Source organism: Lepidochelys olivacea (genome assembly GCF_965140295.1).
Source record: "Lepidochelys olivacea isolate rLepOli2 genome assembly, chromosome: 21".
NCBI lineage: Eukaryota > Metazoa > Chordata > Testudines > Cheloniidae > Lepidochelys > Lepidochelys olivacea.
The window spans coordinates 13790599-13817683 of NC_140431.1; the positions used below are offsets into that span (position 1 = coordinate 13790599).

The 27085-nt window shown below is 54.3% G+C and overlaps 1 protein-coding gene across 10 annotated transcripts in view; it reads left to right on the forward strand.

Moving 5' to 3' along the window:
* Window positions 1-4123: 4123 nt before the first annotated feature.
* The window catches only part of PPFIA4 (PTPRF interacting protein alpha 4), a 168106-nt gene continuing 145144 nt past the window's right edge, over window positions 4124-27085 (forward strand). For 8 of the 10 annotated variants that reach the window (XM_084610904.1, XM_084610908.1, XM_084610911.1 and 5 more), the window contains exon 1: window positions 4124-4211. The gene's annotated coding sequence lies outside the window, so the exon portion shown is untranslated. Of the gene's footprint in view, window positions 4212-22105; window positions 22121-22406; window positions 22498-27085 lie in introns of those variants that run through there. The other 2 variants (XM_084610907.1, XM_084610906.1) reach the window with 2 other exon arrangements.

Sequence of the window (27085 nt, forward strand, 5' to 3'; positions counted from 1 at the left end):
CGACCGGTTCCCTCCGCCTGACCCTCTGATTGAGGGGAAGAGCGAGAGACCCCAGCCCAGCCGCTGGCGCTGTGGGGACCATCATCACTGTCACCTGGGAGGGGTCCTATCACACGTGGGTGTAACCCCCCCCGCCCCGCACCACTGCCCGCCCGCCCCACACCGCCCCGCACCGCCCACCCCCGCCCACCCCCGCACCGCCCCGCACCGCCCACCCCCGCCCGCCCCGCAACACCCACCCCCCCGCCCACCCCGCACCGCCCGCCCCGCACCACCCACCCCCGCACCGCCCGCCCCGCAGCCGGGCCCATCTTGCCGGGCGCTCTCAGGAGAGGGCTAATCGGTGACTCTGGCCGCGGCACTAGGACACTCGAGGGGGTGGAAGACCTCGACTGTCCAGGAAGGTGTCCCCCCCCGGGCTCTGGGCCCAGGCTAGGCTGAACACTTCTCCCTCCTGAAGGCTGCTGTGTCGGACCTTCTGTTTGCTTTTGTTTTGTTGCACAGTTTTGCTTTATCCTCTTTGGTGATTCTTTGTAAGTGTTACACAAATAAAATTCTTTTCTGCTTCAAAAAAAAAAAAAACTGTACCGTGGAGAGCACGGGGGGGGGGGCACAGAGCCCCTGGCACGCGGGGGGGGACACGGAGCCCCTGGCATGGGGGGGAGACACAGAGCCCCTGGCATGGGAGAAGGTTTGGGGGGGGACACAGAGCCCCTGGCATGCGGGGGGGGAGGGGACACAGATCCCCTGGTGGGGGTGGGCGCGGGGACAGAGCCCCTGGCCTGGGGGAGGGGGATGGAGCCCCTGGCATGGGGAAAGGTCTGGGGGGGGGACACAGAGCCCCTGGCATGCGGGGGACACAGATCCCCTGGCGGGGGGGGGGGGCAGGGACAGAGCCCCTGGCCTGGGGGAGGGGGATGGAGCCCCTGGCATGGGGAAAGGTCTGGGGGGGGGGACACAGAGCCCCTGGCGGGGGGGGGCGCGGGGACGGAGCCCCTGGCATGGGGAAAGGTGTGGGGGGGACACAGAGCCCCTGGCATGCGGGGAGAGGGAGGGAAGCCACCTTGGTCAGCAGGGAAGATGCGATGTGAGCTGTCTACACTGAGCAAACAGGCCCTTCATACAGTTTCGGAACCCCAGTGTGGCTCTCAGGCCAAAAAGTTTGCCCACCCCGGCTGTAGTGTCACCGTAGCCTATGGGGTCTGTGATTTACTACTCTGACAGAAGACTCCTTTCTGTTGCTGTAGAGTCTCCACTCCAGCGCTGCCTCTCTAGTGTTTCTAGAGTGGATGTAGCCTTAGATTGGTTTAAATGGTGCAAGCTAAACAGATAGACCCAGTTTAGGCTGATACTAAACTATCCCGGCTATTTGTTTTAGGATTGAGTCCAATGCTGGGTGCTTTCGTGTGACAATCAAAGAAACGGTGCCACCTTGTGGTGAGCAAATTATTAAAACTTGTATTTTACAGGTGACGGGCAAAGGAAAAGAAAGGTTAGGGATAACATTTTCAAAAGGACCCAAATAGCCTGAGCCCCACTGGCTTCAGGAGGCGCTTATGGTCCTACCTGCCGAAGTCACTTTTTCAAATGGGACTTACGCTGCTAAGTGTCTTCGGTGTTGTTGACAATTTTTTGCCCTCGGACTGTGCCATTTACAGTAGTACCAAACCATTCTCAGGTTCAGGATCCCCTTGTCGTAGGTGTCTGCACAGTGGAGTCCTGGTCCATGACAAGGGCTCCTCAGTGCTATGGTAATACAAATAATAGGTAACAATAATAAGGTGTGACAGGTTGGTGTTTCTGTTTTTCTTACATATGAAATGCAGGTCTTGTCTACCCTGGAATACTCTGGCAAGTGAGAACTAGTGAAAATAGACAAAAGGCGGAAGTCTGAGCAACTGAGAGGGGAAGGCGTATTTTAGTCATATTGTTCAAATCCTGTTGTCTTGTATGGTTTTGGTGACACCAGTGTCCAATGGCCATTTTGGAGAAAGGCTATTCGACACCTCTGCCCCACCCCAGTTGAAGTGTGGGAGCACACAATACATAGCCTCTGAGACGCCAAGAAGTCCTTTAGCCCAGTGCTTCTCAAGCTATCTGATGTGGGGGACCGGCAGTTTTTTTTCCCAACGTGCGCGCAGACCGGCAGCTGATGGCTCGCAGACCGGCACCGGTCTGCGGACCACCACTTTGAGTAGCACTGCTCTAGCAGAATTAGGGAACAGAAGACTTGACAATCCTGATATGTACAAGGTAAAAAAGAGGGGGGAGGGAGAATGACCATGCTTTCTCTGTAAACCACTGTGTTCCATATGATTTCTTGTCTGCCCCTGTTTCTCAGGATGGTTTCTTTGTGATTGTCTAATATGTTGTTCCCTGCAAAGGAGAGAGAGACTCAACAGGAGCTATTGGCAGAGCTGGGGAAGGAAGGAAGTGCCATGCTTAGAGAAGCAGTATGGCCCAGTGGTTAGGGCACTGCTCTAGTTCTTGAAAGACTTGAATTCAGTTCCCTGCTCCACCACAGACTTTATGTGTGACCTTGGGTAAGTAATTTAGCCTCCCTGTGTTTTCCAGCTGTACAATGGGAATAATAGAGAGACAAGGTGGGTGAAGTAATCTCTTTTATTGGACCAGCTTCTGTTGGTGAGAGAGGCAAGAGGCTCTTTCTGAAACAGAGCTCTGTGTAGCTTGAAAGCTTGTCTCTCTCACCAGCAGAAGTTGATCTAATGAAAGGTTTTACTTCACCCACCTTGTCTTTTTAATATCCCGGGACTAACACGGCTACAACAGTGCATCCAGCAGTGGGAATAACAGCCCTTCCCTGCCACACACTTTAATGCATTGAAGTTTGTGAAGTGCTCAGATATTACGGTAATGGAGGCCAGCTAAGTACCCAAGATAGACAGTTCCTGGGGATTCAGTGTCCCTTGTTGCTAGGTCTCCCAGCAAAACGTGGCACATTAGAACTAGGGTATTTATGTAACATATTGTGGATGAATATGAATGTGCAGGGAAAGGGCGTGTCTGGGTGTTTGCAAATTACATTTCAACCCTGACAGACACTTGGAGAGGAGCCTGCAAGCGTGTCAGCCGGGGGTATCATACTTTGGGAAGGGCACAGCCCAGACCCATCGATCTAGGCCCAGACATTGGAATTTTACCTGTGACTGATGGCCTGATCCTCCATCCCTAAAGAGCTAATATGCTGCTGTGGTGGTGGTGGTGGTCCTCCCCTTCCTGGGGTCAGGCCACACGCACTGGGAGGAGGAGGATTGAAATGACCCAGCAGGCTGCACATTCAGCCAGGCTTCCCTTTAGCAGGTGAAGAGTGCAGTACAGAGGGAGGAAACACCCTCCCCATCAGCCCCCTCAGTGGCTCTCATCTGCCCTGGGTGTGGTGGAGACTGGGTGGGCCATAGGTCACCTCTGGCCTTCAGTGCTTTGTTCCCTTGGAAGGGAACAGGTAAGGTCTTTGCTTCCCTTCCTGGGGAGGGGCAAGACTCAAGCTCCCACTTAGACTTCTGGTGGAGCTCCTGGCCCCCCACACTGGCCCTTGCAAAGGGGAAGTAGGTGACCACTCCTCCTCTGGACTTTGCCTGTCCCTCTCCATGGGGCTGCCATCCCCCACAGCCCCAGTAGCCTGCTAGCTGGTAGGGAAGGGGGGGGGGGGCTGAGAAATCAGGAGATACTGTGTGAATTTTTAAATAGGAGTTTAAAAAATCACCAACAGGTTGGGTCCACAATCCATAACCCTGCCCCCCCAATCCCGGATAGAGGAATGGCGGGTCGCAAAGGGGATGGCCACATGGGGCATAGAAGGCTTGTTAACAGGAGTGGATCAGGGCCTGCCCTTCCCTGACTTGAGGCACACTTGGGACAAGTCCTCCGGCTGGGGCTTGAAGGCTGGGAGGGAGCCAGGGACCTACCCTGCCCCCCACTGGCTGGGGCCCTGTGCTGTCAAGAAGGGGGGCTAGTATACAAAGCCTCTATGGGACCTGGAAGGCAGAGGGGCTGGGGCAGGGGCGGGGCTACGCCTTGATGAAATGCAGGGGGCGGGGCTTGGGGAGCAGGGCGGGGCGGAGGGGAGTCAGGCAGGGGGCGTGGCTCGAGGCCGAGGGGGCGGGGCTCGGCTCGGCCGGCGCTGCGGCGAGGCGGAGGCAGGCGGGGAGCTGCTCAGCTGGCTCCTGCGTCCGCCGCATCTCCGGGAGCCGGTGAGTGATCGCGGGCGGGGGACCCTTTCTCTCGGGGGGCACCGCCCCGACCCCCGCGATCTCTGAGCCGGGGGGGGGCAGACTGCCCTGGGGGACCCTTTCGGGGGGCACACGGCTCCGAGGGAAGAAAAGGGTCTCTGAGCCCGGGCCCCCTCTTATCGGGGGAGGGGGCAGACTGCCCTGGGGGACCCTTTCTCTCGGGGGGCTCAGTGCTCCAGGGATCTCCGAGCCGGCCCCCACCGTGCTTTCGGGGGGAACACTGCTCTGGGGGGGCCCCTTTCTGTTGGGTGGAAGGACACATTGTCCTGGGGGGTCTCAGAGCCGGGGGGCTCCCTCTTACCGGGGGGGGGGGCTTTTCTCTGGGGCGGCACACTGCTCCAGTGCTTTCCGCACTGGGATGTCCTGTCATGTCCTCATCATGCCCCCCTTCCTACTAGCCTTCCTGCTGCCGGGAGCCCAGGGGGATACAGCCCCTCTCTGCAGTGAGTGAGCAGCGGTGTGGAGGCTCCATCTGGCCCTGAATTTTCCTGCCAGTTTTGGAGGCTTTTTCCACCCTCTTTTCCTGTACTGAGGTCAAGTGGGCTCTCTCCCACGTTGCTGTGTGAAACGCTCACACGGGCAAACAGGGAGCCAGGCTAGCTGCACCCCCACGAGGGTGAAACTGACTGGACATGCAGTGCTGGCGAAGGCAGGCGATAACACAAGACTAGAAGGGGAAAAATTATTCCCCACCCTCTCCCAGGTGGCATTAAATACAACATGAAACCATGGAGGTGAACTGCTTTCAGGCGGCAGTGTGACTCTTCAAGTGACACTGTCCCTTAGACTTGATTTGGGTGCTTTTAACCCCTGTCCCCTCGGGCACTGGGGCATCTCCGCTGGGGCATTGTCCGCATTTGATGGCAATGTTTCAGAGTCGCAGCCGTGTTAGCCTGTATTCGCAAAAAGAAAAGGAGGACTTGTGGCACCTTAGAGACTAACCAATTTATTTGAGCATGAGCTTTCGTGAGCTACAGCTCACTTCATCGGATGCATACCGTGGAAACTGCAGCAGACATTATATACGCACAGAGATCATGAAACAATACCTCCTCCCACCCCACTGTCCTAAATTGGTTAGTCTCTAAGGTGCCACAAGTCCTCCTTTTCTTTTTGCAAATTTATTAGAGCATAAGCTTCCGTGAGCTACAGCTCACTTCACTGGATGCATTCCGATGAAGCGAGCTGTAGCTCACGGAAGCTTATGCTCAAATAAATTGGTTAGTCTCTAAGGTGCCACAAGTCCTCCTGTTCTATTTGATGGAAATGAAACTGAGAGCCAGGGTCATCTGCGTAGGAACAGAGGCATTGCCATTCTAGGTCAGACCCAAGGTCCATCTTGTCCAAAGTCCCGTCTCTAGCAGTGATCCCATATCAGATGCTTCTGAGGAAGCTGTAAGAGTACCATAGTAGTCAGAGGTGATCCGTCATCAAAGCCTAAGTGTCTCGTAGTGAAGTAGGGCTAGGAACCAGGTGGGCTTGCTGTGGGTACCTCTCTCAAATCTTTGGGCTTTATCTGAGAAGAATGAGTGAAGCCAGCTTACCGTAACTCCATCATCCCTGTAGGTGAGCCCTCAGGGCTTCATGGTCAACAGTGTCTAATGTTAGCAACAGATCCAACAATCCTGGGAGATTTTCAGCTTTTGTGTCTACGAGGATGTCTCCTATCTGACCTGCCTCTGTACCTTATTCTGGTTTTGAGTCTAAATTGGGTGGGGGCTAGAGGATTGGTAGAGACCAGGTGCCACTGATGTGCCACCAGTTTCTCAATAATGGGTCTTTCAAAGGGACTGTTCAAGGCAGGAAGCTGACAAGATTGTTCACACCAAGAAATGGATTCTGGGGCAGCGGCTGCCCTGGTTTGTTCTCAGAGTGTTTGGGGCTAGTTTATCAAGGTGTGGATGGTAGTTGGCTGAAATTTGCTAAGATTTGCACAGGTTCCACAGTTGGATGGTGTCCTGGGAACTTACTGGGCCCAGGACATCTTAACTGAGACGGTCTTCACTAATCCCACTTTCCAGAGGGGAAGAAGTTGAGGGGGTGGAGATGATAGCAGCAAGGTTGCTATGCCTTTGATGAGTCTGCCTAGGCTGGACATGGAGTCTCAGGTGGCACCAAAGACCACATGAGAGAACTTTAAGGTTTTCATGATGGACGTGAGATCTTGTTATCTGCATGGGTATTATTGGAGACTCCAGTGCCAGACTGGACAGCAGCTCTTATTGTTCTGCTAAGGAAGCCAGTGAACTTCTTGGGATGGTCCTATTGCCACTCGCTTAGCAGGCGTGTGGGCTCAGATGGCTCTACCTCTTTGGTGGGGTACCTCCGTGTGGTGTGAGAGGAGGCCATATCATCTCATCTCATTGAGCAGCCCCTGGACTGAGCTGCTCTGGTCCTGTACTGGTGGTGGTTTCCCGCCAGGTCTCGGTGTGATACAGGCTAAGCTGTGTGTTTCCTGTGGATGCTGCTGCTTTTATTGACTGAACTTGTCTTGCTTTGCTTGTTCCTGAGAATCAGGCTGCTGATCCCGTTTTGCCACAGAGATCAGACAGGATAGTCTCGGGAGGGGTCTGGAGAAAGTGTCTGCCCTTGGTCCCTTGCTGGGATATTTGCCTCTGTCTACTGGGGGAGGAGGGAACAGGGTTGGCTTGGTGTGTCTGTTCTCAGGCTTTGTCCTTCTGCAATCTGTCAGAAGCCTGGGTTTCAGTGAACCTCCTGGCCCCTTGCTGGTACAGCGCTCTGGAGGAGTGTGGATGTGCCTGAGTACACAATGGCTGTGCGGGGGGGAAGTTGAGGAAGAGAGGATAAGTCCTGGGGAGAGCGGGGGTGGGTTCGTGGGTTATAAGGTCCCTGGTGGCTCATGTCACCATGGCATATTGCAAAAGAGATTGGCTTCCTTGCCAGAGTCCAGCCACAGAGATGGGAATTTTGGGAGGAGAGGAACAGAGATCGAGCCCTGGAGCCCGTGATCCTGTTTTAAGGCCACCTAACCCAGGTGTCTAGTGCATGGGGACTTTGATGCAGGTACTGCAGCTGTTGGAGATGGGGCAGGAGGAGATGTGTTTAAAAAAAAAATTATGAACAAATGTCTGGCACCACTGTCATCATCTGGCACAATTTACCCTGGTAAAGTTCTGGTTTAATCTTCTCCAGAGAAGAAATATTAGATTCTTCAGCACACAGTGAGAGCCTCAAATCTTGTCTTCTAAAAGAAGGGGTTTTCTACTTTGGAATATCTGATCTTCTCTCCCCTGCCACCGCCTCAGATAACTTGCAAACATGGACTGGGAAATCTCTGAGCCATTAATTGAAGGGGTGGCATGTTGAATCCTCAGCAGAGCTTTTCCTTCAAGTGTTTGAGCTAAATGTGTGAACAGAATCAGGGTTTAAATGGTCAGGGGGCTGCTGCGCGCACAGGCTTCCGCTGAGGTGACTAATGGCGTGAGTTAAAACCGATGTAGTTATTTTGGTGCAAGCTGTGTGGGTATTCGTGGAATAAAAGTAGCTACAGAGAACGGAGGCCTTGTCTGAACACGGAAGTTGCACTGGTAGAACAAAAACTGGTTTAAAATGTAGCTTGAGCCAAACAGGTGCAAACCCTTGTGTGTACTCTCTGATGTTGGTTTAACTAGTGCCTGTGAGGCTATACACAGAAATAGCGAAATGGGTTTTCATTCACACTTGTTATTTCAGTGCAATGTTGTGTGTGGACCAGTTCTATTTGTCCATCCTCCTCCCCCGTCACACACCCCTCTCGCTATCTAATCCATCATATTTATGGTGATGCGGGACATGGAATATATTGCAGATCGTGAGGTGCTCAGATACATCATTATGAGAGGCCGGGTGGTGCTGTTACCAACCCTGCCATGCGCAGACCAGCTCCAGCAAGGGGGCACTTTGAGCTGAGCGCGGTAATTGGACAGGCCGCTGTCATCGGCCCAACGCAGGGCCAGCTGATGGGCATGTGCTGTGGCAGGGTGACAAGATGCGAGAGCGGGGCTGGCTCCTGTGTGCTCTCATCTGCGGGGTGCTGCCGAAGCCGCTAGCTGACTGCGATCGTGATGCTACCCCAAGTGCTGCTGTGTAATGCTCTGTGCCCCTGCAGTGGCTGGTTGGGAAGTGGCTCCCCTGAGCGAGCGCCGGTGGGTGACGTTGATTGCTGCATTGGTGGAGCGCTTGGCTGCCCCCAGGTGAGTGCAATTTCAGGGCAGGAAATGCCAAACTGTGCACCCAGCTCTCTCTCTGGGGGAGGTGATCTTGTGCCCTGAGCAGATAACTGCCTCTGTCTGACGTCCTGAAATAGCAAGCCCTCTGCTGCGTGGCTGGGGAGGAGGCGAGGCTGCTGCTGGGATTGTGTGCTCCAGTTTCCCATGATAGAAAGGGTCAATCGCCTTGGCGGGGCTCACGTTGCGCAGCTCTGTAAGAGAAGCCGACCTCTGTTCAGAACTGCCGCCCGCCAGCCTGGTGCTGTGCGGAGAGAGGGCTCTGCTTTCATTCTTGGCTTGCAGTGAGCAAAGCCCAGACTTCTTTCCCCTCCCCGAAGCATAACTCAAGACATGGCTAATACATGGGGATGGGGCAAATCTGATCTGCTGGGGCCTTGACGTCCCTGTTATACCCATGGGATTTCTGTACCCCGTAACACATCCGAGAGATACGCTCACTTAAAGAGGAGTCCTCTTCATGGCCGGGGGGATGGGCTTGGGCATCAGATACACTGAGCCCTAGCTGCTGCTTTGAGCCTGCTGTGCCCCATCGGCGAATCTTGGCAGTCAGTGGCTTTTCCTGTCCGGAAGTTGCTAGTCAGATCCCATCTGCTGTGTGGGCACGGACACAGATTTCTACCTGTCGGTTAGTTTTCTGCATCAGGGAACAGCATCCCCTTGTCCGGGCTCTTCCTTCGTAAATCAGGGAAAGAGCTTGTAGTATTGCTGGGGAATGAGCATCGCGAGAGCTCCCCCGGGGGTACCTGAATTTCCAAACCATGCCCTAGTCTGACTCCCCATTCTTCTTACTGTTGTCCTAATGCCCAGAAGCCCCAGGCATGGACCAGGCCCCCCTTGTGCTAGTGCTCTACAGGCACAGATCAAAGACCGCCCCTGCTCCAAAGAGCTGACAATCCAAGTAATGCATCAGTCTTTTCTATAGCCCGGTGCTTGGCATCCGTAAGAGCTCTCTGTTTAGTACCTCCTGCTGCTTCTCTCCCCTGTGAAGAGTCAGAAAAGGCACCCGAGCTTTCTTGGCTGCGGCTGGTTCAAGCCGCCTGCTGATTTAGATCTAAGAGGGAGCGACTTGCTTTTCCTGAGCTGTTCAGGCCAGTGGTTCTCAGCCAGGGGTATGCATCAACTCATCGAGAGATTTGCCTAGTTTTACAACAGGTGACATAAACAGCACTAGTGAAGTCAGTACAAACTAAAAAAAGAACAGGAGGACTTGTGGCACCTTAGAGACTAACCAATTTATTTGAGCATAAGCTTTCGTGGGCTACAGCTCACTTCATCGGATGCATTCAGTGGAAAATACAGTGGGGAAATTTATATACACAGAGAACATGAAACAATGGGTGTTACCATACACACTGTAACCAGAGTGATCAGGTAAGGTGAACTATTACTAGCAGGTGAAAGGGGGTGGGTGGGGCGGGGAACCTTTTGGAGTGATAATCAAGGTGGGCCATTTCCAGCAGTTGACAAGAACGTCCGAGGAACAGTTGGGGGGAGGGGGGAATAAACAAGGGGAAATAGTTTTACTTTGTGTAATGACCCATCCACTCCCAGTCTCTATTCAAGCCTAAGTTAATTGTATCCAGTTTGCAAATTAATTCCAGTTCAGCAGTCTCTCCTTGGAGTCTGTTTTTGAATTTTTTTTATTGAGGAATTGCCACTTTTAGGTCTGTAATCGAGCGACCAAAGAGATTGAAGTGTTCTCCGACTGTTTTTTAAATGTTATAATGTTACAAACTAAAGTTTCACACAGATAACGACTTGTTTATACTGCTCTATGTATGATACACTGAAATGTAAGCACACTATTTATATTCCAGTTGATTTATTTTATACTTGTATGGTAAAAATGAGAAAGGAAGCAATTTTTCAGTAACAGTGGCTGTTACACTTTTGTATTTGTATGTCTGATTTTGTAAGCAAGTAGTTTTTAAGTGAGGTGAAACTTGTGTGTGTGTGTGTGGGGGGGGGGGGGTTAGCATGATGCTGGTCCAACTCCACACCACCTCTGCCTGGGTTAGGGATTCCCTGGAGGGTGGAGAAGGCGTCACATGCTGCAGGACCAGCTTCCTGCAGAATAGTGAGATGGGTTCAGGCAGCCTCGTTGTGGGGCATTGAGGTGCCATGAGAAAGGACCTGGGGATTACAGTGGATGAGAAGCTGGATATGAATCAGCAGTGTGCCCAAGAAGGCCAACAGCATATTGGGCTGTATTAGTAGGAGCATTGCCAGCAGATCAAGGGAAGTGATTCTTCCCCTCTATTCAGCACTGGTGAGTACTGTGTCTAGTTTTGGTACCCCCCACTACAGAAAGGATGTGGACAAATTGGAGAGAGTCCACTGGAGGGCAACAAAAATGATTAGGGGGCTGGGGCACATGACTTATGAGGAGAGGCTGAAGGAACTGGGCTTCTTCAGTCTGCAGAAGAAAAGAGTGAGAGGGGATTTGATAGCAGCCTTCAACTACCTGAAGGGGGGTCCAAACAGGATGGAGCTGGGCTGTTCTCAGTGGTGGCAGATGACAGAACAAGGAGCAGTGGTCTCAAGTTGCAGTGCGGGAGGTCTAGGTTGGGTATTAGGAAACACTATTTCACAAGGAGGGTAGTGAAGCACTGGAATGGGTTCCCTAGAGAGGTGGTGGAATCTCCATCCTTAGAGGTTTTTAAGGCCTGGCTTGACAAAGCCCTGGCTGGGATGATTTAGTTGGGATTGGTCCTGCTTTGAGCTAGACTAGATGGCCTCCTGAGGTCTCTTCCAACCCTAATCTTCTATGATTCTATGAGGCAAGTGGCTTGCTTCAGAAAAGGGTCCATGCTTGGGTGTGCTAGACCTTCAGGTGGGGAGAGTAGCTAGCCCTCCCCATGTCCTCAGTCAGGGAAGAGCCCACTAAAGAGCACTACGTTCGAGGAGCAGACGGCACGGGAACGGCAACATCCATCAGCAAGGCGGGGCGGGAAGCACAGGGCATCACTTTCCCCCTTCCAGCCCCAATGCTCCTTCTTTGAGGCAGGACCATTTCAAGAACTGCCTCAGTGCACCTCTTCCCACCCTGTCCTAATTGCCCTAGCACTGGTGATGGGTGCGGCTGGAGGCTCTTGGCTCTCCTTAGCCACCCTCTCTTCTCCTTGCTGCTGCAGTTGGGGCCCCTTCCTGCTTTCCTTGAGCACCTGTCTTTGTGTGTCTTCCAAAGATTTCTTTGCACTCCTCTCAGGCCCTGCACAACCTTCTCTTCCCAGCCCCTGCACACTCTGCTGCTGGTTTTGGTCGGCTACCTTGCAGGAGATGGTGTAGCTGAGGTGATGCTGAATATCTTGTCGCCTTGTTGGATTTTGATCCCCACCCGCCTCCCCGCATGCAATGCTGTGAAGTCGTTTTTGGTACCATCTCCGATGAGCTGCCTTCGCTCCCTTTCAGTTCTCCTACCCCTCGGGGAAAGGGAAGTGTTAAGTGTGAGAGCCACATGGACAGATCTTGCTTTTCTCTCCGGCTGGGTTGCTGCTAGAATTTCTTTCCCCTGAAACTTCCCACAGTTGCTACCATGGGCATGGTTCCGTCAGGGGAGCCCTGGTGCGGAGCGGTTGCTGGCAGTCTACCTGTTGTGGAATGAACAGCAATGGTGATCGCTGGTGCCTAGAGGCTGAATTCAGCACCTTCCTTTGGTACTCCTCCTCCGGAGACCTGCTGGAGCTGTGCCGTGTGTGAGGCTGCCTGGATGGGGCCAGCTTGGTCACCTTCCTGTGGACTGACTTGACTGCAGTGCAGTTCTTTGCAGTTCTCTTGGCTGGGTGCACAGTGCATGTCAGTAACATTTCCTGCCCCCACCTGAGGGTGGCATTGCTGTGTCAGTTAGGGCTCTGCCCCAGAGCGGCCTAACATGATGCAGTCAAATGGCTGCTGCCTTCTGGTATCTGCTTACTTGCTTATCTTGGTATTTTGTTAGCTGGGGTGTGGCGTAGGCTTGTCTACACTTTAAACTCTGCAGTGGCATAGCTGTAGGTACTCCACCTCCCCAAGAGGCGGTAGCTAGGTCGATAGAAGAATTCTTCGGTCAACCTAGCACTGTCTACGTGGGGACGTAGGTTGGCTTAACTATGCCCTGAACAATGTAGTTACACTGACCTAATTTTCTTGTGTAGACCAGGCCTTGCAAAGGCAACTGTCTACCCAGTGGAGAATAATAGATGGCCTACTGCCATTGCACACCTTGTAGTCAAAAGGGGATTGAATGCCTGCCCCTCCATCTGTGCTTCTCACTTCCCTCGCCCTCTTGTTGAGATGCAGTTGGCACACTTAGCTTTGCAAGGTGAAGGACTCTCACGTCTAGCCAGGCTTTGCAGACAGACGGGAGGGGAGGGCACGCAGGGCTGAAGGATGCTTTGCACCACACATGATCCTCTCCAGCTGAGCTCATTTTGGACCTCAAGATGTGTGGCTGGAAACACGGGTATAAAGCTGGCAGTAGACTGGATTTCCCCACGTACTGGTGCTCTGTGAACAGTTACAGTTGGCAAAGTGCTGCTCTGATCTGCAGTATGGCTCTGGGGATAGCACAGGGGATGGGTGAAATGGGGACCAGCTGAAGTTGGGAAGGAAGACTTGAAGAGGGGGAGGGCTAGGGGATGTGATGCCTGAGCCCCTGAATGACTCTATGGTGTTAAACAGAATTTTCGCTGTTGCTTAGCTGCCTTCTCCCGTCTCAGAGGATCTTGCAGCATTAAACAATGGTTGCGGAGAAGTCCTGGAGGTTCCTTCTGCTTAGAAACAGTTGTCTTCAATACTCTCTCCTTGACTGGGCTGCAAAGGGTGGTTCCAGGCTCTTGCTGGTATTGTCTGGCTTTTAATGTGGTGGTTTTGTGTTCAGAGTGAAGATGTGCAGAGAACAAAGCTCCCACTTCCCTGCTGATCCTAGCGACCCTGGACCTTTCCAGGGAGCGGGGCCCATCGTCCACCATGCACGTGTGGTACTTGTCGTCGTCCCCCCCCCCCCCGAGTCATCAGCGTTGGAGAGGAGGTGTAGTTGGCCTGTATGGCTTCGGAGGGGTGGGGGCAGGGGCAGGGAACTCCATGCTTTGAAAGGGCTCCTCCATTCTCGCCTCCCAGTTGGCGGTCAGTCTGCAAATGTCACCTGAGCTCGACGAACTCGCTGAAGAGTGAGGGAGTCCCTGGTGTGGCTTAGTTCTGAGATCTTCTCCTTGGAGGTAGGCTGCTGTGTTTATGACTTTCAAGATGAACCAGCTGCCCTGATCAACCTGGGGCCTTGTCTTCTCCAAAATGTAGAGACTTTGGCTCTTTAGTCAGTCATAAAAATTACCAGACCCTTCCCACCTCTAAGCTCTTCTCTGGACTTCCTCCAGAAGGTGTCCTCCTGCAAGGCAAGGTGCCCCAACTGGACTCAGTCTTCCAGGGTGCGGCGTCTCCCTGTTCTTCTGTAGCTGTAAAATACCTTCTCTCCTCTTGTTTATAATAATGGTTGTTTTGCCGCAGCCAAGTAACCTGTTACATCTCTGCCGCTACTGTGCAGGGGCAGGATGACCCAGTGGTTAAGATGCTAGCCTGCGGCTCAGGAGACTCTGGTGCAATTCCCTTCTTTGCCACAGACTCCTTGTGGGACTTGTGGGCCCGTCACTTAGCCTCCGTGCATCTGTAAAACAGCACTGCCCAGCTCGTAGGGGTGCGTGAGGGCACATATGCTAAAGACTGTGAAGTGCTCAGATCCTGCAGTCAGGGGGACCTCAGAGAGCAATGCATTCTTGCTCTTCATGGTGCTGAGAATCAGATTCTTACATCCTTCTGGTTGCCCAGAAATGCCAGTTTTTTTTTACCTACCAATGCAAAAGATTCCCTTGGGATTTTTTAGCTTAGTAAAAGGCATCACCTCTCCTATTTCCTGCCCTGCCATCCCCTGGCACCGGAATCTTTCCGACAACTATCCACTAATGATAACAGAGGTGTTAACGATATTTCTATCTTTAGTGTTCCTGACAAACTGAAAGTTGAGTCACAGCCCTGCTGTTGAAAGAACAGGAGGACTTGTGGCACCTTCGAGACTAACGAATTTATTTGAGCATAAGCTTTCGTGAGCTACAGCTCACTTCATTGGCTGCCCTGCTGTTGATAGCCATTGATAAACCAAGCAGAAAGTAACCTGCCTTGCCTCAGCCCCAGAGATTATCCCCAGTCCCCTGTGACTTCTTCATAGTACTGCTCTTATAACAAACTCTTGCTTTGGTTATTTAACCTGCCTGCTCCCCATAGACATGGTCTGAGACAGTCGATTCACGTGTTCGAGGGTGATGGTCGCCTTTCCCCTCTTACCTTTAAAGCTTTGGACAGAGAAAGTATTTCGCTCTCCGTTATTGTGATTCCTCTCAGGCTGTGTTGGGGGAAATAACTTGATCAACTGGGTTTTGTTTAACTTTAGTCACCGGGTTTTAAAAATGACCTGATTTAGAGCAAAGTGTGTCTTTTGTGCTTTGTAGCTTAGAAATGACTTGGCTCTCTCTCTCTTTGTTTATTTTTTTTTTTGCACTTTCTCTCGAAAGTAATTTTAAATCTTAAAAAAACAATCAAAAGTATTAGCGTTCGCAGTTACTTCATGTTCTCTGCGGGTGCTGGCATCTCTTCAGCACATGGCCAATAAATTGAATTCTAAGAGCCCTGCAGTGAGTGGCCCAGGCATGCACTCTGAAGCCTGTTCCACACACACGCACGCTCTCTCGAACCTGAAAATACCGGCACTTTAATTATCAAATGACTTGGCTCTTGCACAGCCACCATTTTGTGTTTTACTGTTGCCGTGAAGCTTAGCACGGTACATCTGCTACCGTGTGAAGGGCCATGTCAGGGGTGGGCAAACTTTTTGGCCCGAGGGCCACATCTGGGTGGGGAAATTGCTTGCAGGCCTGGGGCAGGGGATTGGGGCATGGGGGCGGAGTGCGGTGTGTGGGAGGGGGTGCGGTGTGTAGGAAGGGGCTCAGGGCAAGGGGTTGGGGCAGAGGAGCGGTGTGGGGTGTAGGAGGGGGCTCAGGGCAGGAGGTTGAGGTGCAGGAGGGGTGTGGGGTACAGGAGGGGGCTCAGGGCAGGGGGTTGGGGTACAGGAGGCATGCGGGATGCGGCAGGGTGCTCAGGGCAAGGAGTTGGGGTACAGGAGGGGGCTCAGGACAGGGGGTTGGGGTGCAGGAGGGGTGCGGGATGTGGCAGGGTGCTCAGGGCAGGGAGTTGGGGTGCAGGAGGGGGCTCAGGGCAGGGAGTTGGGGTGCAGGAAGGGCACAGGGTGCAGACGGGGGCTCAGGACAGGGAGTTGAGGTGCAGGAGGTGTGCAGGGTGCAGGCAGGGGGCTCAGGGCAGGGAGTTGGGGTGCAGGAGGGGTGTGGGGTGCAGGCAGGGGGCTCAGGGCAGGGAGTTGGGGTGCAGGAGGGGTGTGGGGTGCAGGCAGGGGGCTCAAGGCAGGGAGTTGGGGTGCAGGATGCAGCAGGGGGCTCAGGGCAGGGAATTGGGGTGCAGGAGGGGTGTGGGGTGCAGGCAGGGGGCTCAAGGCAGGGAGTTGGGGTGCAGGATGCGGCAGGGGGCTCAGGGCAGGGAGTTGGGGTGCAGGAGGGGGCTCAGGGCAGGGAGTTGGGGTGCAGGAGGGGCACAGGGTGCAGACGGGGGCTCAGGGCAGGGAGTTGAGGTGCAGGAGGTGTGCAAGGTGCAAGCAGGGGGCTCAGGGCAGGGAGTTGGGGTGCAGGAGGGGTGTGGGGTGCAGTTGGGGCTCAGGGCAGGGAGTTGGGGTGCAGGATGCGGCAGGGGGCTCAGGGCAGGGAGTTGGGGTGCAGGAGGGGTGTGGGGTGCAGGCAGGGGGCTCAAGGCAGGGAGTTGGGGTGCAGGATGCGGCAGGGGGCTCAGGGCAGGGAGTTGGGGTGCAGGAGGGGTGTGGGATGCAGGCAGGGGGCTCAGGGCAGGGAATTGGGGTGCAGGAGGGGTGTGGGGTGCAGGCAGGGGGCTCAAGGCAGGGAGTTGGGGTGCAGAATGCGGCAGGGGGCTCAGGGCAGGGAGTTGAGGTGCAGGAGGGGCACAGGGTGCAGACGGGGGCTCAGGGCAGGGAGTTGAGGTGCAGGAGGTGTGCAGGATGTGGCAGGGGGCTCAGGGCAGGGAGTTGGGGTGCAGGAGGGGTGTGGGGTGCAGGCAGGGGGCTCAGGGCAGGGAGTTGGGGTGCAGGAGGGGCACAGGGTGCAGACGGGGTCTCAGGGCAGGGAGTTGAGGTGCAGGAGGGGTGCAGGGTGCAGGCAGGGGGCTCAGGGCAGGGAGTTGGGGTGCAGGGTGCAGGCAGGGGGCTCAGGGCAGGGAGTTGGGGTGCAGGAGGGGTGTGGGGTGCAGGCAGGGGGCTCAGGGCAGGGAGTTGGGGTGCAGGAGGGGTGTGGGGTGCAGGCAGGGGGCTCAGGGCAGGGAGTTGGGGTGCAGGAGGGGTGTGGGGTGCAGGCAGGGGGCTCAGGGCAGGGAGTTGGGGTGCAGGATGCGGCAGGGGGCTCAGGGCAGGGAGTTGGGGTGCAGGAGGGGTGTGGGGTGCAGGCAGGGGGCTCAGGGCAGGGAGTTGGGGTGCAGGAGAGGTGTGGGGTGCAGGCAGGGGGCTCAGGGCAGGGAGTTGGGGTGCAGGAGGGGTGCGGGGTGCAGGCAGGGGGCTCAGGGCAGGGAGTTGGGGTGCAGGAGGGGTGTGGGGTGCAGGCAGGGGGCTCAGGGCAGGGAGTTGGGGTGCAGGGTGCAGGCAGGGGGCTCAGGGCAGGGAGTTGGGGTGCAGGAGGGGTGTGGGGTGCAGGCAGGGGGCTCAGGGCAGGGAGTTGGGGTGCAGGAGGGGTGCGGGGTGCAGGCAGGGGGCTCAGGGCAGGGAGTTGGGGTGCAGGAGGGGTGTGGGGTGCAGGCAGGGGGCTCAGGGCAGGGAGTTGGGGTGCAGGGTGGGTTCAGGCTCCAGCCCGGCGCTGCTGACCTAGAGCGGCCCCGGGGTGGTAGCTGCGTGCCCCGGCCCCAGCGCCGCACCACTCCGGGGAGCAGCCGGCACCACGTCCCTGTGTGGCCCCCTGGCGGGGGAAGGGGGGTGGCACAGAGCTCTGTGTGTTTCCCTCTCCTGTGGGTACCTCCCCCGAAGCTCCCATTGGCTGTGGTACCCTGTTCCTGGCCAATGGGAGCTTTGGGGGAGGTACCCGCAGGCAGGAGCCGTGTGCGGAGCTCTGTGCCCCCCCACTCCCAGGGGCTGCCGGGACATGGCGTGGTCGCTTCCCAGAGCAGTGCGGCCCCATGGGGGTGGCAATCCCACGAGCCGGATCCAAAGCCCCGAGAGGCCGTAGTTTGCCCACCCCTGGGCCACATCCTGCTCTCTGTATCTAGTACTTCAATAATGCACTAGCTCTAGCCATCAGCACAGACTGTTTATTATTTGTATGATCGTAGTACCTAGGAGCCCCAGTGCTGGCCCGCGATCCCATTGTGCTAGGCGCTGTACAAACACGGAGCAAGCAGACGGGCCCTGCCCCATGGGTCTGATTTGGTGCCGCGCCTCCAGGAGGTTCAGTCCACCAGGAGTGGGGAAAAGATCGCTTTGTGCCTTCTGGGCTGTACCATGAGCCAGTATGGCCCCGGCCTAAGTTTAGAGCAGCCCCCCAGTAATCCATCCTGTGCTGTGGCCCAGTCCAGAATCCCCACAGCGTGATGCTCTGAGCTTGTCCCCCACGCCAGAGCTTGTGAGGAGCAGTGGCATCTGCTGTGTCTGGAAATTCTGCCTTGGCTAGCTGCAGCCCAGTGCCAGCCCCCGTGTGCTGTGAGGGCACTGCGTAGGGGTTGGAGCAGGGGACAGAATCTGCTCCATGGCTCCAGCTCTATCCAGTGGGAAGAGCAAAGGCTGTAGCTCTCTTGAGCTCTGCAAGGCAGGGAAAATCAGGGCAGGGAGAGAGGAAGAGTTTACCGGAGGGCCTGGGTTGCGGGGGGATGAGTGGTGGTGGGGCAAAGCTGAGGGTCTTGTAAAGGTCAAGTTCCTAACTGGCTTTTCTTGAATAAGCAGACAAAACCATCACACACTTTAAAATGTTGTTCAAGGAACATCGCACTGAAAAACCCCAACCAAAATCCCATGCCTTTAAGCCACGTGCATGGAGAGTTCAGAGAAGGTAAATATTCACAGCTCATCCAGCCTCGACTCTGGCATCGCCTGTCCACCATCACCACCTGTTGCACGAGGATACGCTTGTGTCTGAGCTTTGGAAGTCACGGACTAAAAATGCCGTGTATCACATTCTATACGCATTGACTAGCTGGCCATTGTATCATGCGTGATACCATTGTAGTCTGACACCTTTCTCGCCATAGTAAATAAGTAATGTGCTAGCCTGGCTTGAGGTCTGTGGATTGGATGAAGGTGGATATGTGGTTGTATCTGGATGGCTGGTCTCCAGTGCTCAATGTAAGGGGAAGGTGAATGGTATACTGAGGTTTCCAGTTGGCAAACGGAGGATGGATGAGTGGATTGGGTCTCTTAGCTAATGGTGGATGAGTAGAAGGATATTGTCCTTGACCATGTGTGGAGAACTAGATGGGTTCTTGGCTGTAGCAGCTTGCTGTGGTGACAGGTTGAGAGTCTGGCATGTGACAGAAGTGCTGGGGTCTGTGGCCCAAGCCAAGTGGGTGTACTTGAGGGTGCTCTCTGGGCCATGTATGGTGGGTAATAACTTGAGGATTCATAGCCCATATTGGAACTACATGTGATGGCTGGAGTGAGCAGGTTTCTGGACAATGTTAAAAGCTGGGTGTGCATATGGGGCAAAGCTAAGATGACATGCATATGATATTGCAGATGGGTTCAGTTATTTTAGAGACTGTATGAACTGGGAGGATATTTGGCTGTTTCTCTGTTTGTTTCCATAGTGATAAATGTTTGGTGTTTAAAAATGGTAACATTCATCTTAACTTGACTATCAAGTATCAACCTTAAAGGGTTTTGCTGTTTGTACAGCGCCTAGCACGATGGGGGCCTGGGCCATGAATGGGGCTCATAGGTGCTACCACAACACAAATAGAAGAGGCACAAACTTTAACTGACATGATCTTGGGTCCCCTGGGTCCTGGGGATTGAAGGAGTCCACACAGTCCCCACGAGGCAAGGAAACTCCGGGTACTTCATCTTTTAATCTTTAACGGTGGGTAGCTGGCTGAAACATACCTGGCATCACAGTAACCCCTTGCTGTGTGCAGGTTCTTATCGTGGTGGGATCTGGATCCTGCCATCTGGGAGCAATTCTCCTGTGAAAGGAGAGGATCCAGTGGCTGGAAATTGAAGCTAGACACACTCAAACAGCGACTAAGGTGTAGCGAGGGTGACAAACCGTTGGTACAAGTTACCACGGATTCTCCATGAGTTGGGCACCTGGAAATGAGACTGGATGTCTTCCAAATGCTCTGCTCGCGCTCAGCCACAATTGAAGGCTTGATGCAGGAATCCGTGGGAGGAATTCTCTGGCCTGTGTTATGCAGGTGGCCAGACCAGATGATCACAAAGTCCCTTTTGGGCCTTAATTTATAGGGGTCCTATGTTGGCAGAGAGACAAGCTTGCTAGAAATAATGAGCATTTGCCCCACTCCCTGGCCTCTTCTGGGGTTCGTTGGCCTGCATGGACAGTAGTGGGCTGGGGGACAGAAAAGCCTGAATAGGTATGGAGCCCTCCTCATTCCAACTTTGATCACAAATGAGGCTGCAAAGAGGAGTGTGAAACCTGTCTGAGGGTTTCACTGGGTGGCTGTTGCATCCGGCAGGACTCAGATACTCCCTGGAATGCTAAATAGCTCTGAATGAGTTCAGACGAAGCGTGGCCACCCAAAATAGCTCTGGTGGAGGAAGCGGACGTGATTAGGAAGGTGAGGCTCACTGCGATAATTGTATCATGCAGCTTTTTTCCTTGACTCTACAGAATGAGCTGACAAGGGCTTTTATCTCACTTAGGTGCTTATCTGCCCCCTGTTACCGTAGTATCTGAGCAGCTCGCAGCCCTTACTGTATTTATCCACCCAGCACATCTGTGCGGTCGGGCTGTGATGTTATTCCCACTTTACAGGTGGGGAACTGTGCCACAGAGGGGGTAAGTGACTCACTCAAGGGCACAGAGGAAGTCTGTGGCAAAGCAAAGAATCTAACCTGGGTCTCAAGTCCCAGACGAGCACCCTAACCACTAGGCCATCCTTCTGCCCAAGCAATGTGCAATATACTATGGCCCTCGGCGCTGCTATCTGCCTTGAGCACCTCCATGGCGGATGTCCTGCATCAGTTTGGAGAAGGCCTCCTTTGTGGAGGCCTGAATTTCCAGGAACAGTAGGTTCCTCGGTGGTACCAATATCTTAGTAAAGAGGCTGGTCTGAGTCTGTTCCCCCAGTCCCTCCTGGGGCTAGCTCACATGAGACATTCCCTCTGGCTGCTTCCCCCAACCTCTTGGTGCCCAGGGCTGCAGATGCCAGCTCCCTGCTCAGTGGCTTCTCTAGACTCTTCTGTAACTTGGACCCTTTTCACCCCTCCCAGCCTTCCCTGCCGTGCGGCCATCCCCTCCACCTGGCCTGGTGTCAGTCTTCCTCGGCTGCTGGCTCTCGGGTGTGGGCAATGACGCGGCTTACCAGGGGCGCTGGAACAATGTGTACGGTGGGGGATGCTGCGAGCCATTGAACCAGACTGTCAACCCTGGATAGGATGGAAACCACGTCAAGCCCAGGGGTGCGGCAGCCCCCTTAGTTCCAGCACCTACTGCTTCCCTTTGGACAGGCTCCTGTTGCAGCTGCCAGGCAGCCTGTCCCCCTGCTGCACCCAGTAGCCTCTCTCCCCTGGCACCAGCTCCTTGTTCTCCAGCAGCACCCTTCCCCTAGCCTCCCTGTGTGGCTCGCTCTCTGGCTTGGGCATGTGGAATGTTTGTCACGGCAGTACTTAAACATAGGAGCTCGGAGGGCTCCTGCATGGTCTCTGGGGTGGCTCTGCCCAACCACTTCCTTCTCCTTGTCTCTGCCCCCCGCCCCATTATTTGCATTGCTGATAGTACCCGGGATCCCAGTCATGGATCTGCTGTGCCAGGCGCTGCACAAACACAGAAGAAAAAGGCAGTTGCCTGTGGAGCTTGGTCTCGTCGCACTGCCGTTTCCTCGAGCAGCTTCCCTTCCTGCCCCTTGAGGTCTCCGTACCTTGCTTCTCCTGCCATGGTCCTGCACCTCTAGCCCCACAGAGGCGACTGGGACCCAATTGTCACTCGCTGCCTCTGCCCTTGGCCTGCTGGGCCTTTCTTCAAGGTAAATTGGGAGTTTGCCCAGGGGTCGTGACTGGCTTCCTAAAGGGTCCGGCGTGGTCTGTTTGACCCCATTGGCCTTGGTGACCGGGGTCTGAGCTTTCAGAGCAAATCCTAGGGGAGAGGTTAGAAAATCCCTCTGCTCCTACAGATCCTCCACAGATTTGGATGAATGCTAGACTCTCCTTAAGGGAGGCTGCTGGGGGGAGAGCATCCGGCAGCCAGTCCTGCGGATCTGTGGTGTGCCAGATCTTTCCCTGTGAGTGTATGCTGGGTGTGTTGAGGGGGTGGATTTGCTAGCTGCAGTTTCTGGCTGGTATGAATCTGGCTAACAGCTAGCATGGACTGCGAGCCAGGGAGGAGAGGGGTGAGAAATGGGGGGGCTGGGGAAGGAGAATGAGGGGGCACGTCCGTGCAGGTGGCTGCGGCTCGCTGCGCTGTGATGGAAGCAGGCAGGCAGTCGGTTCTGGGTTCTAAAGGGCATGGCAGAGCCGCGGCTCAGCTGCTAGCTTGCCAAAGGGGCTCCGTGCTCGGGGCATCCCTGCCAACGGGGATAGTGGCGAGTGCTCTTCCTGACTGAGGGAAGGGCTCCTTCGCTGCATGGGGACCTGCCTGCGTCTTTGCGGGGCTGGGTTCACTTTGCCTGCCTCCGCTGAAGGGGAGAGTCCTGTGAGCCACAGAGGAGCTTCCAGCGAGGTCCTGCGGACGGGAAGTCGGCTCTGGGTACCGCTGTGGCTTTGGCTGGTTTGTTTTCCTTTGTACATTTTAACACTGTAAGATGGTGAAGTGGGTTATAAAGAGCCCTGCCACTGTGCAGCTGCGTCTCTCATCGCAGGGTTGCTCTGGCTGCCTTCACCTCGCGCTTGTCGAGATCTGTTAAAAAAAAAAAAATGCTCGTATTGTCGGATACAGTACAGAGCAAGATGGTCTGAACCCGGGGCGTGCTCTGAGAGTTTGAACAATGAGGCAACCCCACAGGCTGTGTCTGCCTCCAGTGCTGAGCTGATGGGAGGAGAGGGAGGGGTTGTGGGGTGTGTGTGTTTTTATGAAATCCCTTCAAGTCTCCCAGGCTGAGAATTGTATCCACAAATGCAGCTTGTGAGCATCTGGGGAAGAGGTGATGGAGATGCAACGGGGAAGGGAGCCGGCGATGGGAAATCTAAGCTGTTGCTGTGTGTAGCCACTGTTTGCAGCTTGGGCGGAGCTGGGTGTGTGTGTTTGTGTGGGGGGGAATCATCAGATTTAGTAAGAAAAACAGGAGGGTTTCTTGGTAAGAATGAGTAAAATGGGAGAGTAAATTGGCCAGGGTCTAATAATGTCTCTCTGTTTGTTTGTCTGCTGGGTAGGAGCTGGAATGAGGGTGGTCTGTGAGAACTCCTCCCTCCGGTGTGGGCACCTGCTGTACAGCATGCTGCTTGCCAGGGCCAGGTCAGATTTCACAGCATCAGCTGGGCTGCAGGGTTGTGGCAAACTGTCTTTCCTTTGTGCCTGTGGATTCACAGATAAACGTACTGTCTCTGTTTCTCTGCAAATCATGTTACAGGGAGGGACCATGGCCGGGGGGTAGGGGGGTTAGTCAGGAGCTTGTCGTGGTTGGGGGTCTCTTCCCAGCTCTGCTACTGTCTCCACACAAAAGTCTTAAAGGGCAATTGTTCCCTGAAAAGTGACCGTATAACGGGCCTCCCCAGGGTCTTGTCTCTCTCCCTGGGTATGTCTATGCAGCTCGTGAAGGTGTGGTCATAGTACAGATAAGCATACCCGTGCAAGCTTTAATCTAGATAAGGTGGCATGGGCTAGCAACCAGAGTCCAAGCCTGCCAGGGACCCTGGATATAAACTCCAGTTGCTAGTCCGTGCTGAAGCCCATCTTACCATAGCTACACTCCCTTTGTTATCTGTGCTAAGTAGAGGAGAGCTGGCATGGGTATGGCTACCTGTGCTTCAATCACACCTTCACTTGCAGTGTAGCCGTTACCCACTGAGAGAGAGAGAGAGAGAGAGAGAGACACACACAGTCTAGCTGCCAGCCCTACAGACTTCCCGGGATCGGAGACTCACGCTGGTGTACATTAGCTGAGAGGTGTACATTAGCTGTCCTCACTGCAACTCATGCATCCACTAACATGCTCCAATTTGGTGGGAAAAGATGGGATGAATCCAGTGATATAAGTTTCTGAAGTCTGCCCCTTGCACACTTAAACAAATCTGCGGTCCTGCTGAAGGGTGTCTACTTTAAATGCCCTCGGTAAAGCAAAAATCCCTCCATTCTTGTCTCCCTAAGTGACCGGATAAAACAGGTGGGCCTTATATCATGCCATGAAAGTCAAAGACTGAGACGGATGGGAGAACAAGGCTGAGGGCCCTTCACAAAGTACCCAGTCAAATGTGAAGACTGTTAGCAAATGCTCTCTGGTTTATATGGACCATTGTGGTGGTAGATTTGGAGAGAAGTGGCATGTGAACCGCTGGAATGCATGCCATTTGAGGCTTCATAGCTCTCAACCACCAACACTGTGTTTAGCATGGTTTCCTTTGTCCTCTAGACGTTAAGACTGTAATAGTCAGTATCACTCTTTTCTTTTTCCGAAGATCAGTACTACATTTGCTGATTTCCTGTCGTCTTGTTAGCACTTCAACAGGCTTGTCAGCCAGCTTGTCAGTTTTCGGATGGGCATTATCCAGTGTGGCTGACTTTAGATGTTCTGAGCTTCCCAGTTGTATCCTCTCTTCACTTGCTATTTTTAGATAGTCTGGACAAGTAGGGTTTAAGAAAAGTTATCTCTAGAAGAAGACTAGTTTGAAGGAGTTCAGTGGCCCAGCCATGTTCTCCCCCCTCCGCATTTATTAATGGTCCAGTTTTCTCCCTTGTGGTATCCTTTCCTTCATATCTTCTTGTCACTTAGCGAAAAGGCCCAAAAGTTTTCTTTTTCGGCTGCCTTAATTCAGTCTGCAGGGATGAAATACTTAATGATGGTCCTTGTCTGATTGTGTCACCCTTGTGTTTTAATTGCCAGGTTTTTTTTTTTTTTTTTTAAGAACCTTGTGTCTTTGAGGACGAATCATGAAGCCACACCAGGCTGGTCTGTCTATACTAAGGAAAATGCATTATGTGGCTGCTTTCCTAGTAATATTACCTAGCTCTCTAGGTGCTTTTCATCCGTAGATCTCAAAGCACTTTACAAAGAAGGTCCGTATCCTCATCCTCATTCTACATATGGCAAAACTGAGGCACTGATAGGGCAGTGATTTGCCCAGTTTCACCCAGCAGGCCTGTGGCAGAGCTGGGAATAGAAACCAGATCTTCTGAGTACTAGGTCAATGCTCTTTCTACTAGGCCACACTGCCTCAACTGTGTTCCCTCCCACCAAGCTAAATGCAGTCGTTTTTTTGGATCCTGGACTGTGACAGACATGGTGTGTTTTGAAATGTGCCAGCTGATCGTGGATCGGTGGCTATGTTTCAGCAATACATCTGCCATCTTCCGTACACATTACGTGTTTTAGTTACGTGATGCATTTTCCCTGTATAGCCAGGGCTGTTCGCTGCTGCTTGTTCTCTATTAGAATTCTCATTGTGCCCTAATTGAGACCCAGCCCATGTCATGGGATTTCCCTGGGCCTTTCCTCTACTGGAGGATTGTTCGTCTTCTTCCCATTGCACCTGACTCGCCAATGACATTTCCTGGTCTGATCCCCTTGAACTGTGCACAGTCAGGCATGGGACCAGAGCTGTGCAAGTAGCTGCAGACCTTGGAGCCAAGCTTCTCCGTTACTCACACTTGCATTGAGTTCTCACGATGGCTGGAAGCCAAGGTGGACCTTCCTTGGTCAGGACAACACCTCCTGGATCATGAGTCTGAAGAACCTTTTTCTGCATGAGCATAGAGCCCAATCTTCATCACCACTGGCTTTGGGTGCCCGATTCTGGAGACACCTTAAGGTGCCCAGGGTGGGCTCCAAAAAAAACCCAGAGGCTCCCAAACACACCTGGCTGCTTCTGAAAAATGTGGACTCTGTGTTCTGCCATTTAGGGTACACTTGGAGCTTTGCTTTCTGGTCTTCTCCAGACCCGTGTATGGGGCTTGGCCTACGCTTAAGTTAGGATGGCACAGCTACATAAGTGAGGGTAGCCCCTAGTGTAGATGCAGCTGTGTTGATGGAAGAATGCTTCCCTCGATGTAGCTACCGTCATTTGGGGCGCGGTGTTCCCACAGCAATGGAAAAACCCCTTCCATCAGTGTAGGCTGGCATCGCGAATCTGGGAGAGTCCCCACAGGGTAGACATACCCTGTGTCTGTCGGGGAGTTACACGCTGGGGAGAGCCATTGCCTGTCGCAGAATGAGGTATAACGAGCGCTGTGTGCATGGGCTCTCAGGGCGTACAGGGAGACTGTGTTCTCGTGGGAAAGAGCTTCGCACGGTGCAGGCCCACAAAATGATCCCAAGTCGCGTTTCTCTTGTTTGTCTCCTACTTGCACGTCCGCTCTTGCAGTGCAGCCCTGGCCGGCCGGTGCTCAGGGTGGCTGGATGGGAACGGGCAGGAAAGGTGGTATAGTGGGTAGGCTGCTGGTCCGTGACGCGAGAGACGTGGTTTCAATTCCTGACTTAGTCACAGGCCCTTGGGCAAGTCATTTAATCCGGCCTGTGCCTCTGTGCCCCATCTGTGAAAGGAGGGGAGCAGCCCTGCCCTGGCTCACGAGTTTCTACACCAAAGACGCCCAGGTGCTTGCTCACTACGGTGGTGGTGGCTGTCGCACTCCCTAGGTAGACGCCCCTCTCGCTTGCTGCCCTTGGAGCAAAGCACTGGATGGCATTGGTGCTGTACTGAGGGGGGTGGCATTAATCTGGGGGAAGAAGAGCTGGGGAGGGGGGGCACTGTGCACCCTGGCTGACTGATGGAAATCTAATACCTCCACCACCTCAGCAGAGGCTGAGTGGAGCCTGCCGTGTCACTGGTGCCTAACGAGCACGGCCGTGATGGAGACCACCCTGGTACATCCTGCTGTCACAGCACCAGGGGTTGGCAACCCCTAGCGTAATGGCTGTGCTGGCGTCTGTGTTACAACCTCCCCCATCCCGTTCAGGGAGGCTACCCCCCTGCCCCGTCCCTTCTGCCTGAAGCTCCGCCCCCACAGGGGCCAGAGGAAGCCTGAGCCCCCCCACCACGGCCAGAGGAGCCACCCCAAGCCCATGCACCGGCCCACCTGCCTGGAGGAGCTGCCCAGAGCTCTGGCTGCCCGGAGAAGCTGCCCCAATCCCTGCCACAGCCCCGCACCCCCAGAGTCACTGGTTCCCCGCCACCCGAGTTTCTTTCTAGGGGTGTCAGGACTATGT